Below are 12699 nucleotides of genomic sequence, written 5' to 3' on the forward strand. Positions count from 1 at the left end.
TTCTGGATTATTTTACATTAAAACCTTCATTACTCATCTTACCTGGGTCTACAGCGTCTGCCTCACCACCTTCACCACCGCACCTCATGACAGAAATACTGCGTCACCCATGAACGGTTCTCAGGACTGTAGCATTCCCAGTCAACAAGATACTGATACCCCCAACTTCGCCGACAGGAGGCCACGATCCATTGGATGTCAAAAGCTGGATGCTCATTAATGACTCGGGTGGGAGGTGGGGCCTCCGAAGGAGGGCACAAAGTGCTTGTATGGACTGTTTGATCTGGGAAACATGGAAGGTTCGGTGGATATGAAGACTTTGGGGTAGGCGAAAACGGATAACAGAGGGACTTATGATGGACTGGATCTCATACGGAAAGATGAACCTGGGTAAGAATTTCTTAGACATGGACTTTAATGGGACATCATGGGAGGATAACCAAACTTTCTGACCTGGGGATTATTGAGGTGGGAATATGTATCTTGTATGAGGATCTCTTGTTATGTTCTGCTGTTTGGTTTTAATAGAAGCAATAGCATTGGTCCAGATTCATTGGACGGCCTGAAAGATGGCGTGGGGCACTGCAGAGTCCAAATGGCATGGCAAGGTATTCAAAGTGACCAAGAGGAGTCTTGAAAGCAGTCTTCCACTCATCTCCCTGGCTGACACGGACCAGGTGTTAGGCATTGCGGAGGTCAAGTGTGGTGAAAATCTTAGCATCATGGAGGGGTTCGAAAGCTGAATAGATAAGTGACAGAGGGTAATGATTCCTGGTGATTTGCTTTAGTCCATGGTAATCGATGCAGAATCGGAGTGAGCCATCCTTCTTAAACACAAAGAAACCCACCCCAGAGAAGAAGAGGAATGTCTAATAACGCCAGCAGCAAGAGATTCATTTATATACTTCTCTGTGGGTTCTCTTTCGAGGTGAGACACATTGAAGAGACAGCTAGAAGGCAAAGGTGCGCCAGGGAGACAGTTTATGGCACAGTCGTATTATCTGTGGAGTGGCAGCGATAGAGCCTTGCTTTTGCAGACAACTTGTTTAAGATCCATAATCCTCTGGAACGTGGCTCAGTTCTGGGGATTCATCAACAGGTGAATTCCCTGGTGGAGGTCCCGGAGGGATTGTAGACTGCAGACAGGAAGAAAGACAGTGGGCCAGGATTCAATACAGCAATTTCACAAGTTGAGATATTTATTGTGTCTTTGTAGCCTGTCAAAACCCAGCATGATGGATGAATGTTTGGAATCAAAAACAAAGAAAGTAACAGTTTCAAGATGGTTACCTGAGATGATCGGAGTAAATGGGTTGGTACAATGGGTTATGGGTGTCAAGGGTCTTCCATTGAGGTCTGTAGTCTCAAGAGGGTTCCTCATAGGAATAGACTGTATTTCATGTTGATGAATAATGGACTGGGAAATGAGGGTCTGTTCGCAACCTCAATCAACCAAAGCGCTGATATGGAATGAGTATTATTGAAAAAACTGTGTAGCAGGAAGGAAAAACAGGGAGATGTGGTGCATGTGGGCTTGTTCATTAGACTCCCCTTAGTTACTGATGGACTTTGGCTTTTAACCAAAGGGGACAAGTGTCAATGAAGTGATGAGAACCTCCACAATACAAACACTGGTTGGACTGCATCCTGCGCTACTATTCCTCAGGGGATAGCTAGGTCTGACCTTCTTGCGTTGGTTCTGGTTTTTGTGAATGAGACTTAGAGATTGAGGAGGATCAAGAGACAGAGTGAAAGTGGGTGGAAAAATTAATGGGAGGAATGAGGTAGTTTCTTCTTGGTCGGTCTTGTAGTCTTTCCTTTAATTTCAGATCAATATGGGTTACTTGGGTAAACAGGTTATCTACAGTCTCTGGTTCATCTAGCAGAACCATTACATCCTTAAGTTTCTCATTTAAAGCATTAATAAAAACATCTTTAGTGCACATGAGTCCCAGCCAGATGCAGCTGCAATGGTGCAGAAGTCAGTAGAAAAATCTGAGACAGACTGTTGGCCTTGCCTGATCTTCCATAACACCCTAGAAAGGGACTCAGGGTTAGGGTTTAAGCTAAGTCATTTTGAATTCTTTAACAAAATCCTCCAAACTAATCCCAAAGTTTGTGTAGTCTTGAAAGCGGACTTCTGCCCATTTCAAAGCACGTCCAGAGAGTAAGCCAAGACTGTAAGCAATCTTGCTATTGTCAGTGGGAGAAGACAGTGAATGATTGAAAATTAAAGAGCACTGGAGAAGGAAACTCCCACAACAACTGACATCACCAACAAGTTTGTCTGGTGCTGGTGGTAAGACATCACGCTAGGGTGCTGGAGGTTGAGCAGTCATATTCTGTAACACAGCAGCAGTATGAGCCAAAGCCTGATTAGTATTATTATATGGTGCAGAGAGGGTTCAGAGTACAGTTTCATGTGATTGAAAGCCAAAGGCCTGTTCTGATAGTGCTCTCCCAAGACTCTCTGCTGGGTCTGGTTGGCCTGAGTGTTCTGTCATGTGTCTATTTAGGCTTCTAACCCACATGCAGAGAAGAAATCAGTAAAATTGGGTTTATTTACAAAGTGGAATAATGTATGTAACAAATTTGTGTAGCTTACGAACAAATAAGTTGAGAAATTTAGATTTCAAGTGTTGTAGTTACAATTAGTCTTCTTGCTAAGTTCAAAAAGGAGGATAATAAGCACAAACAACCATATTGCCAAGGAAAATGAACAGACTGTTTAATACAAAATTAAACAGAATATTATTGTAACTTTTTTTCAACAGAAAGTGTCCACCCTTATTATATCAGGTAGTGTGTTTTCTTTATGTCCAGATTTCTTATTGTTCAGTTCCTTTCTTTAGTTCAGTATTTGAAATTTAAGTCAGTCAGTCAAGTCTTTGTCAAATTCAATGGCCATGTGTTTCTTTGGATAGAAAATCTTATCTTAATCCAGTGCAAAGCAGGCAGTGGATCCAGCAGTCCCAGGTCTTGGGTTGAAACCTGGAGCCCAGCACATCCAATCCAGGCCTGCGGCGGTATGCAGCTGGACAATGTTCCAAGTTGAATGTGGTTCTAAAAAAAACAACCGGACAAAATCACAGCAGAAATTGATTTAACTGCAAGGATCAGGTCACTTATCTTCTCTTCTGTCAACCGTTACCGGAATTCATCAGAGTTTATCATATAACGTGCTTTCTTTTCTCTCAGCGTGTAATAGCTCAGCACAATGTGCTGCAGCCAGTTACGGTTCCTTCTTCTACTCCTATTTTTCTCTGCTGTTTAAACCAGAGTGTAACTAACTGGCAGTTTCTGGTAGCAAAAGAAAACCCAAAATTAAAATAGAAACCGATTTGCTGGTGCATTAAATTACATGACAAAATCCAATAAAAACAAAATATAAAATATTACTAACAATAATATTACACACATATATGGGGGTTACATGCGCAAAGGTGGTGATACAGGGTAGGTAGGCAACGTGGGGATACAAGGCTTCTGGAAGAAATAATAAATTAGTGGAAGTCCACAAGGGAAGGCTGAGTGGGGTGTTGGTCTTCACGGAAGAAACTGCAAAATAGTAGGGAGAGGCCTAGAGAGTCTGATGGTGGTTACTGTAGAACTGGTGGAGGGGGGACAGGTTGTACAACAATGATGGAGCAGACCTGAAGAGAGGCAAAACACAAGAAGTAACACAGGGCTCAGATACGTCACACAGAAAACTACTCAGAAGTTCACAAGGTGGGCTTGGCATCACCACATGAGTTAACACTCAGGCAAAGAGTGACAGGCAACCAGCTCCGTGTATCTACGTATGATGAGGTTGAAGGAGTTGCAAGTGTGGCTGCAGACCTGCAGGGAATCGGCCCTGAGCCCTTCAACTGGCTCACCGTGGCACCCTCTTGTGGCTACCTAGTGGAAGTGTAGAACCACAGAGAAAACACAACATCCCACTTTCCTGACAGCATCAAACAATGTGGTAAAAATGAATAAAAAGTATAATCAATGTTAAAAAATGGATAATCAAGTAAAAATACTGCACTTTAACAAAAGGATTTAGGAGATGACCGTTATTAGAAAATATATTCACATGAAAAACCTCTGAAATGACACATTTATTGGTTCTGATTCTGTTATTTTATTCAGAAAATAATTTGCCTTCTTAGCAGTTTCCAGCTGCCTTCTGTAAAAACTACAGTGGTCAATCTGCCTTGTAGGATGGGATGTTTCTATGCAATATGTACTGACTAAACAGTTTATTAATCCTGTACTTGCGCCTAAAGGATGAACCAATATAGCCGATCTATGCAAAAGTTTCTTGTCTTTTTAAAGAACTTCTCACAATGTAATTGTCATCTTTTAGGTGTTAAAAACTCCTACAATAAAAGAAGCACGTACCTCTCAGGTTACATCCGGCCTGTGGATGGAAAAACCCAAAGATTTTAGGACAAAGGTTTTCTCCATGAACTTCGACCAAATGATGGCTCAGATTGCTCCATCTGATCTACATCAGTCAGCCAAAGCTCACAACAGGGACATACCAGTCATTGTTTTAAGTCCTTCTCCATACTTACATCAGCTCCATCCCAGAGTCCAAAGCTCAGACCAAGAAGCAGAGTGAAGACAAGACCGGCAGCCATCTGTAGAAAGAATCGTTAGGAAAGTTCATAATTAGTATCACAAATCAACTCAATCAAGACATAAAGCATCATGATGAACAGTAGGACTTTAAATGTCACCTTGTTTTGATGATTAGTTGAAGAGTCTGTTCCAGCAGCAGTTTCTGGTCACAGGATGTCTCAGAGATGGAAACACAGACTTTATATACCTTCAGTTTGTTTGTCTGTGAAGTGGAAATCTTTGAGTAAGTCACTGTCTGTTCTCGTTTTTGTCACTTTTTTACAAGTGTTCAAGTTGTTGCAGAATCTTCCAGGATTCGGCCAAGGACGTTTTCCTGGTAGCGTGAAGAGTTACTTACCATAAGAACTGATTAGAACCGGACCAAACCGGCTGATGTTGCCACTTCTGCTTCTCTGTCCAGAACAGTGTTCTTGTATGGAATGTACTCTCTGATAACAGAAGTGTATTAAAAATGGACGTATCTGTTAGATGTTGCTCTGCCTTTCCAGACTCTGTTGGATTCAAAGTCCTTTGACTGCCTTCAAATAAAACACTTGAAAGATAAAGTTAAAACTTTATCAATTCTTGAGTGGTTTCTCTTGCTGTTTGATAAGGAATTTCCACCACATTCTTGATGTCAGAAGTGGGATCTGTCATGCCAGAAGGACTCTGTGGCAGAGGACAAGAGCATTCGGCCATCCTGAAGACTCAAAAACCAGCTTCAGTCCTCCTGTGTTAAAAACAGGGCAGGTTCTGGATCCTTCTCCAGATTTATGTCTCAAGACAATCCTGTCACAGAGGTCTAGAGATGATTCCTTTTGATTTCATGCTGGCTGCTCTGTGTTTAGCGGTGATCACCTTGCCTTTTTTGGAAACAATTAGAAACCTTCTGCAGTCTGAATGATGTTCCAGTGAGTTTTCTGTATATCAGGGTTAGGATCAGTGAGTTATTTCTAGTTCATTCTTAACATGCAGCTTTATGTCATCCATGAGAAGGAGATGGCCAATGATTACTCCTCTTCAGACTGGCATGTGTCGATATTCTACAGTTAAAGCACTTCAAGATCTATGTTAGGCAGGTGACAGCCATCAGGTGGACAGCTTTTAATGTGCTGTACACCAGACAGCGCATATAGAGAATCTTCCTTTTTATCATAGAGATACTTCTGTTCCAGAAGCTTATGGGCCGCACCAGAGTCAAATTCTAATATAATCCTATTGCCATTTTCAGAGGTGTTATGAGAACTGGTGTAAGGAGATGAGATCATTCCAGGTTAATGCAGAAAACAGATCATGAAGGCCTGAGAGAAATAAGTGAATCTTGTATTTTGATTTATTGATGATTACAAGACAAAGTTATGTTGAACTTACTTATGTACTCATGTGAATTAATCATGATTATAAACTAATGATTTTCTATTTTGATTTATTGATGATTAAGGAGGATTGATTATAAAATAGGATGAATTAAAAATAATAAAATCAAGATCAAACGATTACCTAAAGGAGTAATGTATGAAAGAATGCATTTAAGTGTTTAGTGGTTTTGATAATCATACAGCATATATAACAATGTAATGGAAATAATCAAACAATGTGTTAGGTACAGAGGCAGGGAAGAGACAAGTCTGAACGTGTCTGGACTTGCCTCAGACTGTGTTCCAAATAAGAATCTGAAACCAGATGGTCAGAACAAGGAAGTGAGTAAGGGTGTTGACCAAATGTGGGGATGATGGGGACTTTCCATGAAGTAGTTGAATGCTTGAGAAGTCAGGTACGCCATATAAAGTCATGGGTTGAGAGGGTATATATGATCAGGAAGAACAAGAAGAGAGGTTCTTAGTCCGCGGTGGTGAACACAAGTCAACAAGAGGATGCAGACAGAAGATCAGCAGAGGACCACACCCTGGAGCCACGGGGAAGTTGAGACTCCTCACCGCTAGAAGGGACAAGACCCCTCAACCCTCGACCCTCAGCCCTGGTTCCTGATTCAACTGCCTACTCTGCCTCAACCCAAAGATCTCAAAGTTGATCAACAAACTTGGAGAAAAGACAAAGGTCACTAAGTGATGAAGATCTGAGTGTTTGGAAGATAACAACCAGTTCTGCTTTGATTCTATTCTGAAGAGGATTTTGCCTTACAAAGACTCTGACCAAGGACATTGGAACCTTCCATTGCTGAGATCATTTTCCATCTGGGTAGGAGTTGAACCGCCTCCCATAGCCTCTTTCAATGAATTAGTAACACAGTTTAGGGAAAGAGGTTAGGACATTATTAAGGTGATTATATTCAAATTGATTTTTACTGTTATTTTGTAATCATTGATAATTAAACTGTCTGTCATTTACCCCTGCTAAACGCTTGCTTAATAAAGATGCATCAAAATTCTAATAAGGATTGTGGACATTTAAATTAATTGAGTCAGTTGTCATTTTATGGCTCTTCTAGTTAATGTAAAATCCAGGTACATGTTTCTAGAAATGTGGTGGCTTCAGAAATTCCTTTAGTGTTGATAAAATAATGACCTTGGGGCTTAAAGCGAGCCACTGAAAATTGACTAGTCTGTAACAAGCATACGTTGTTGATAGAGGGAGAGCTACCGTCAACAGGAGTGGTTATTGAGGTTATGCAGTTGTGAGCGCTACTCAGCTGACTGCTTCTTAACTGAAAAAAGTCTTAACTCTTGGATCGTAGGTAGTTAAAGGCTAGTTGAGTCTCCTTCGACACCAGCTTAGACAGATTATCTCTGCTAGACCTGAATCAGGGTAATACTCGAAGGTTTAGCGGTTTTCTGGACCCATTACACAGAGAGCTGGTCAGTAGTCAGTCCATGGGTGTTGAGAGATTTAGGGCGGGGACTGACTATTGCGTAACAACAGAGGTTAACAATGTTATTTTTTATCCAGTTTGATGCAAATAGGATGATGCATGTGTGATTTAGAATCAACAGTATGCAAATGGCAAGGGATAGGAATTTGCCATCCAGACACGCCCACATGCTCTAGTCACCACCTATATAGCAATCGATGGTAATTCAACATTGGATTATGGTCAATATGGTTGATTTTTTGTTGAGTTCGACAATTGATGGTGGGTCAACCATTAAACAATCATCTAATTCTAGGCGAGTAACCAATGTTGAAAATGTGTCATTGAATCAATGTTGTTTTGTGGTTGAAAATGCCAACATCTGATCAATGTGTGGTCAATTTTCAATCAACGTATGCTGCTTGTTACACCCCGTCACCTCCTCTTTTGAACTCTGGGTGAGAGCATTTTATTATTGAGCAGGGGTTTAACATGTTTTAAATTAAGCACTGTAATAAGCACAGTTGAAGACAGTAGGTATGTGATTCCTTTCTTTACATTTTCTTACTTGTCCATAAAAATTATTACTGACTGTTTGTGATATATTGACACAAAAACATCTACAAGTCACTACAAGGAGTGTAGCGGTCCACCCTATTTTTACATGAGTGGGATGTCCCAACCACACGTCGCTGTTGGCTTGTTTGCAAAAGATGTTAATTCAACATTGAATTATGATCAAAAAGGTTGAATTTATGGTTAAGGTTAACAATTGATGGTGAACTAATGTTGAAAAGATGTCATTGAATCAATATTGTTTTGTGGTTGAATTCTAATGATTGACATGCCAACGTCTAATCCAGTGTTTTTCAACACTGGTCCTCAGGGCACACTGCCCTGCAAGTTTTAGGTTTTTCCCTAATTCAGCAAACATGATTTGAATTGATGACTGATTAACGGGGTGGAGGACCAGGGTTGGGAAAAACTGGTAATAAATTTTGAATCAAAGTATGCTGTTTGTCACACTCCTTCCCCACCCCTTGAATCCCCACCTGTCCTTTTCCCATCTCCCCTCCCCCCAACCTTTTCCCCTTTCCTCCATCCTCCCGGTCTCCCATAACCGTCCACCTTTTACTTTTTCTGTCTTCAACCCACCCAGCCCTCAGTCTACCTCCTCCTCCTTGAGCTCTGGGTGAGAACATTTTATTACTGAGCAGGGGTTTATCATGTTTTAAATTAAGCACTATATGTTAAGAACAGTGGGTTGTGATTCCTTCCTTTACATTTTCTTACTTGTCTGTAAACATTATTACTGACTGTGCATAATGTACTGACACAAAATCATCTACAAGTCACTACAAGGAGTGGATAGGTCTGCCTCCCCATTTTTACACTAGTGGTTTGAGAGATTATAAGTACACACTCTCGTCAAACTTCAATATGACAGGTTATGAATATGAATGTGAATAATTAGGGGGGAAGGGAGGTGTGAAGGAAAGGGGAAGGGGTGAGGGGTTTATATGTTAATGAATTTGACACCTCTGCTCGCTCCGGGTGGTAGCGTTTGAAGTCATGAGTGCAGATGTTATTGACTTCTTGTAATCCTTTTTGTTTTTACCTGTCCTGCTCTTTGAGTGGTCAACCCAATCTGCTTCCTCTCCCCCCAATACTTTGTACTTAGCCTGAAAGACACCTATGTCCTGCTCTTTGGCTAATTAGACTTGCCGCCTCAACTGTCTCTGGTAGGGGTGTGGTTTGGAGTTTTACTGTTATAAATAGGGTTACAGAATACAGCACTCTACTTGTAGCCTTTTCTACAGAACAGTCAAGCCATGAATGGAGCTCAACAAATTCATCCTCTTGCTGAGAATCAAGGACTATCCTCACCTGCACTACCTGGGGTTCTGAGAGACACCCCCCTAACGAGCTACAATTGTTTTCAGTCCGGTTTTAAACCATTTCATAGCACACAGTCAGCTCTTTTAAAAGTTTTTAATGATATACTTTTAGCAACTGATTCTGGTGACTGTGTTGTTTTGGTGCTGTTGGATTTATCAGCTGCTTTTGATACAGTCGATCATGGCATCTTACTTTCCCGTTTTAACAGTGGGTGGGAATCGGTCACATAGCTCTGGACTGGTTTAAATCTTATTTGGCCAAGCGTACTTTCTGTGTCTGTCTTGATGCCCGTAGGTCTCCCTCTGCTCCACTGTCGTGTGGGATCCCACAGGGCTCAGTTCTAGGCCCTCTTCTTTTCTTGTTGTACCTCCTTCCTCTTGGCTCTACTTTTAGGAAATATGGGATTGCTTTTCATTGTTATGCAGATGACACACAGATATATTTACCACTAAAGAACGCAGACTCCACCTCTCTTCGGTCTGTTTTTATGTCTGGAAGATCTGAACGCCTGGGTGGCCCTAAATTTCTTGAAACTTAATGAAGATAAGACAGAAGTAGTGATTTTTGGCAGATCCACTGTAGATTCCCTGACCAATCTTGGCTCTTTGGTCCAGTATGTCAAGCCAGTTATTACCAATTTAGGAGTTAAGATGGATGCTGGTCTAAAGCTGGAAGCACAAATTAGAGCCGTTGTAAAATCCAGCTTTTTCCACTTAAGGCAGCTAGCCAAAGTAAAACCTTTTCTCTCCAGGCAGCACTTTGAAACAGTGATCCATGCACTTGTGACCACAAGGCTGGATTACTGTAATGCACTTTATATAGGACTCAGTGATTTATATATTTCCCAGCTTCAGAGGGTACAAAATGCTGCTGCACATCTTTTAACAGGAACATGAAAATGTGACCATATTTCCCCTGTTTTAGCTTCCTTACACTGGTTGCAATACATTTTAAGATTCATTTTAAAATCATTTTATTTGTTTTTAAAGCTCTTAATGGCTTTGCCCCTCCCTATCTGTCTGAGCTGTTACATTCGTACACACCGTCCCGTTCCCTCAGGTCAGTTGATCAGCTGCTCCTGAAGGTACCAAAGACAAAGTGCAGCTCAGAGGGAACCGGGCTTTTTCTGTGGCAGCTCCCAAGCTATGCAATGATCTTCCTTTGGCTTCTTCACTTGTTGTTTTTAAGTCACTTCTTAAGACCCATCTTTTTTCTTTGGCTTTTGGCACAATCTGAGAGGTTTTCACTTTGTTTTACTGTGTCTGTATGTAATTTTATATTTCAATCTTTTATTTTTTATTAATTTTTATATATATTTTTTTTATTATTAATTTTCCCCGTGGGATTTTAACCCAACGTTTCCTCTTAACACCGTCAATCTCTATTCCCCAGGGTGAAAGGTTTATTAGATCCTTTATTATTTTAGATTTAATAATTTTAGAATTTGTAAAAATTAATTTATTAGCCTGAGTGAGTATCCCACTGATAACAGTGGTTTTGAGTTCGTTTATCCCAGCTCTGGAATCCTGGAGCCGAACCAACAGCCCTCCTCTCTCTTAAATCGTAAACGAGGTTTGAGGCTGGAGCCTAGTCCAGGTCGCGCGCTTAACGCTGTTCATCGACAGTCCTCGGATGTCCAGTCGAAGGATCCCGGGTTTCGGCACCAAATTGTCGTGGAAAAAATACTATTTCCAAGCACTGCTCAGGTGAAATCACTGAATCAAGTTTATTCATATATTGTGCACAATACAGAGAGCTTATAGGACAATCAGTAATGAAGCAAGTCTGGATGAAAAGCTCTGTCAGGCAGAGATAACACATGAGTTTTATACCAAGCATAAAGAATTAACAACAAGCAGATGTGACCTTATTGTAATTTTTCCATCACAGCCGCTCTGCTAGCTACTGTGTTAGCTGCTCGGTTAGCCTGTTAAATCAGATTTCAGAGAAAGAAAACATTTAAGTGATTAAATGAAGTGAAATCAGGTTCTTCCAGCAGTGATGTCATCGAGGCTTAACATCCAGGTGGAAGTGACATCACCAGCAGGAAAGCCATATGGGCATTTCAGATATTTGGGATGAGAAGGTTACAGGGGTCTGGAACAGATGAAGGGAAGCTTCTTGGCACAGGCTTCATCAGATGTATGATTTCTTTCTGTAAAGAGACAAATCCTGACTACAAACCTTTGACAAAGACTTGGACATGATTTGATCAGTTGCAGAAAGCATGCAGGGCAGATGAAGTGTCTTGCCCAAAAACACAACAGACATGAATGGAGTGGGGGTTCGAACCAGGAACCCACCGATTACAGGACAAACTCCTACTTACTAAGCCACCAGATACATACATTTATACAAAATTATTAAATTACAGATTGTGTATCTCCAGTAATAAATACCATTGTGGTTGATCTGCAGGCAGTGTTCCATTCCACGGATATTGTTTGGCTCGTTTTCGCCCCAGACTTTAAACACAAACTTGGAACCATCACTCCACATCCAGGTGCCTTCCTGAAAGAATATCTTAGTTTTAAGTTCCTATGCAAACAAATCACACAGAACCAACCTAGACTTCTGTCACTCATTATAGAAAACATGAACTGTGTTTGGATCGTTTATATTTAAAACCCTCAGCTGGTCAGAGCAGCCGGTGGAAAACAGAGGCAGGTTCTGGTTCTGTTGGAGGTCTCCTCTCATTCCTCTGCACTGTTGCCACATGCTTCCTCAGCATGAGGGAGTTTAGCATAGTCAGTTATTCAATACAACTAACTGGGTTTCCTGAGATAACTGTTGACCAATTGCTATTCTAATCTGCAATTAACTGCATCGTGTTATAACCAGGATCAACTGGAATGTATTTGACTAAACTGACCACTTTATTAGGAACACCTGTTCAATTCAATTCAGTTTATTTATATAACAACAATTCACAACAAAGGTCGTCTCAAAGCATTTACAAAAAGTGCCATGAGAAATGCATCTTGACATAAAAAGTCATCAACCAAACAGAGTTATTTATATGGTTTTAAATTCTCACCTGTGCTGAATCATGAGCTCCAACCCAAGTTGATGTGTGTTTTCTAGTTTCATTGTAGATAAGGTCTCTGATGAAGTTGTACTGATCTATACTGTGCATTGAGGCCAGATTTCCATCCATTGAGAGGCAGGTATTCTGCTCAAAGACAAAACTGGTTTAAACTTTCCTCTGTGCAGTGAGACAGTTGGTGCAGCTGAATATCGACCTTTAGAAATTATGGTTCTATTTGTTTAATGGAAATCAGTTTCTATAACCTTGTTGTTGGTGAATCTTATTGTCTTATATCAATAAATGTACATTTCTTTTGAATGTAGGAAATCTGCTGTGACCATCACATCTGTTGTAC

At 40.8% G+C, this 12699-nt stretch overlaps 1 long non-coding RNA gene across 1 annotated transcript; it reads right to left on the bottom strand.

The window, feature by feature from the left end:
- Positions 1-11019: 11019 nt before the first annotated feature.
- On the bottom strand, positions 11020-12022 carry LOC116718800 (uncharacterized). The gene is made up of 2 exons (XR_004338996.1): positions 11716-12022; positions 11020-11471 (listed from the first exon to the last, which is right to left on the bottom strand). It is a non-coding gene; the product is annotated as an uncharacterized LOC116718800 (long non-coding RNA).
- Between the last annotated feature and the right edge of the window lie 677 nt (positions 12023-12699).

The sequence above is a fragment of the Xiphophorus hellerii genome, chromosome 1, assembly GCF_003331165.1.
Source record: "Xiphophorus hellerii strain 12219 chromosome 1, Xiphophorus_hellerii-4.1, whole genome shotgun sequence".
In the NCBI taxonomy this organism is placed as follows: Eukaryota; Metazoa; Chordata; class Actinopteri; order Cyprinodontiformes; family Poeciliidae; genus Xiphophorus; species Xiphophorus hellerii.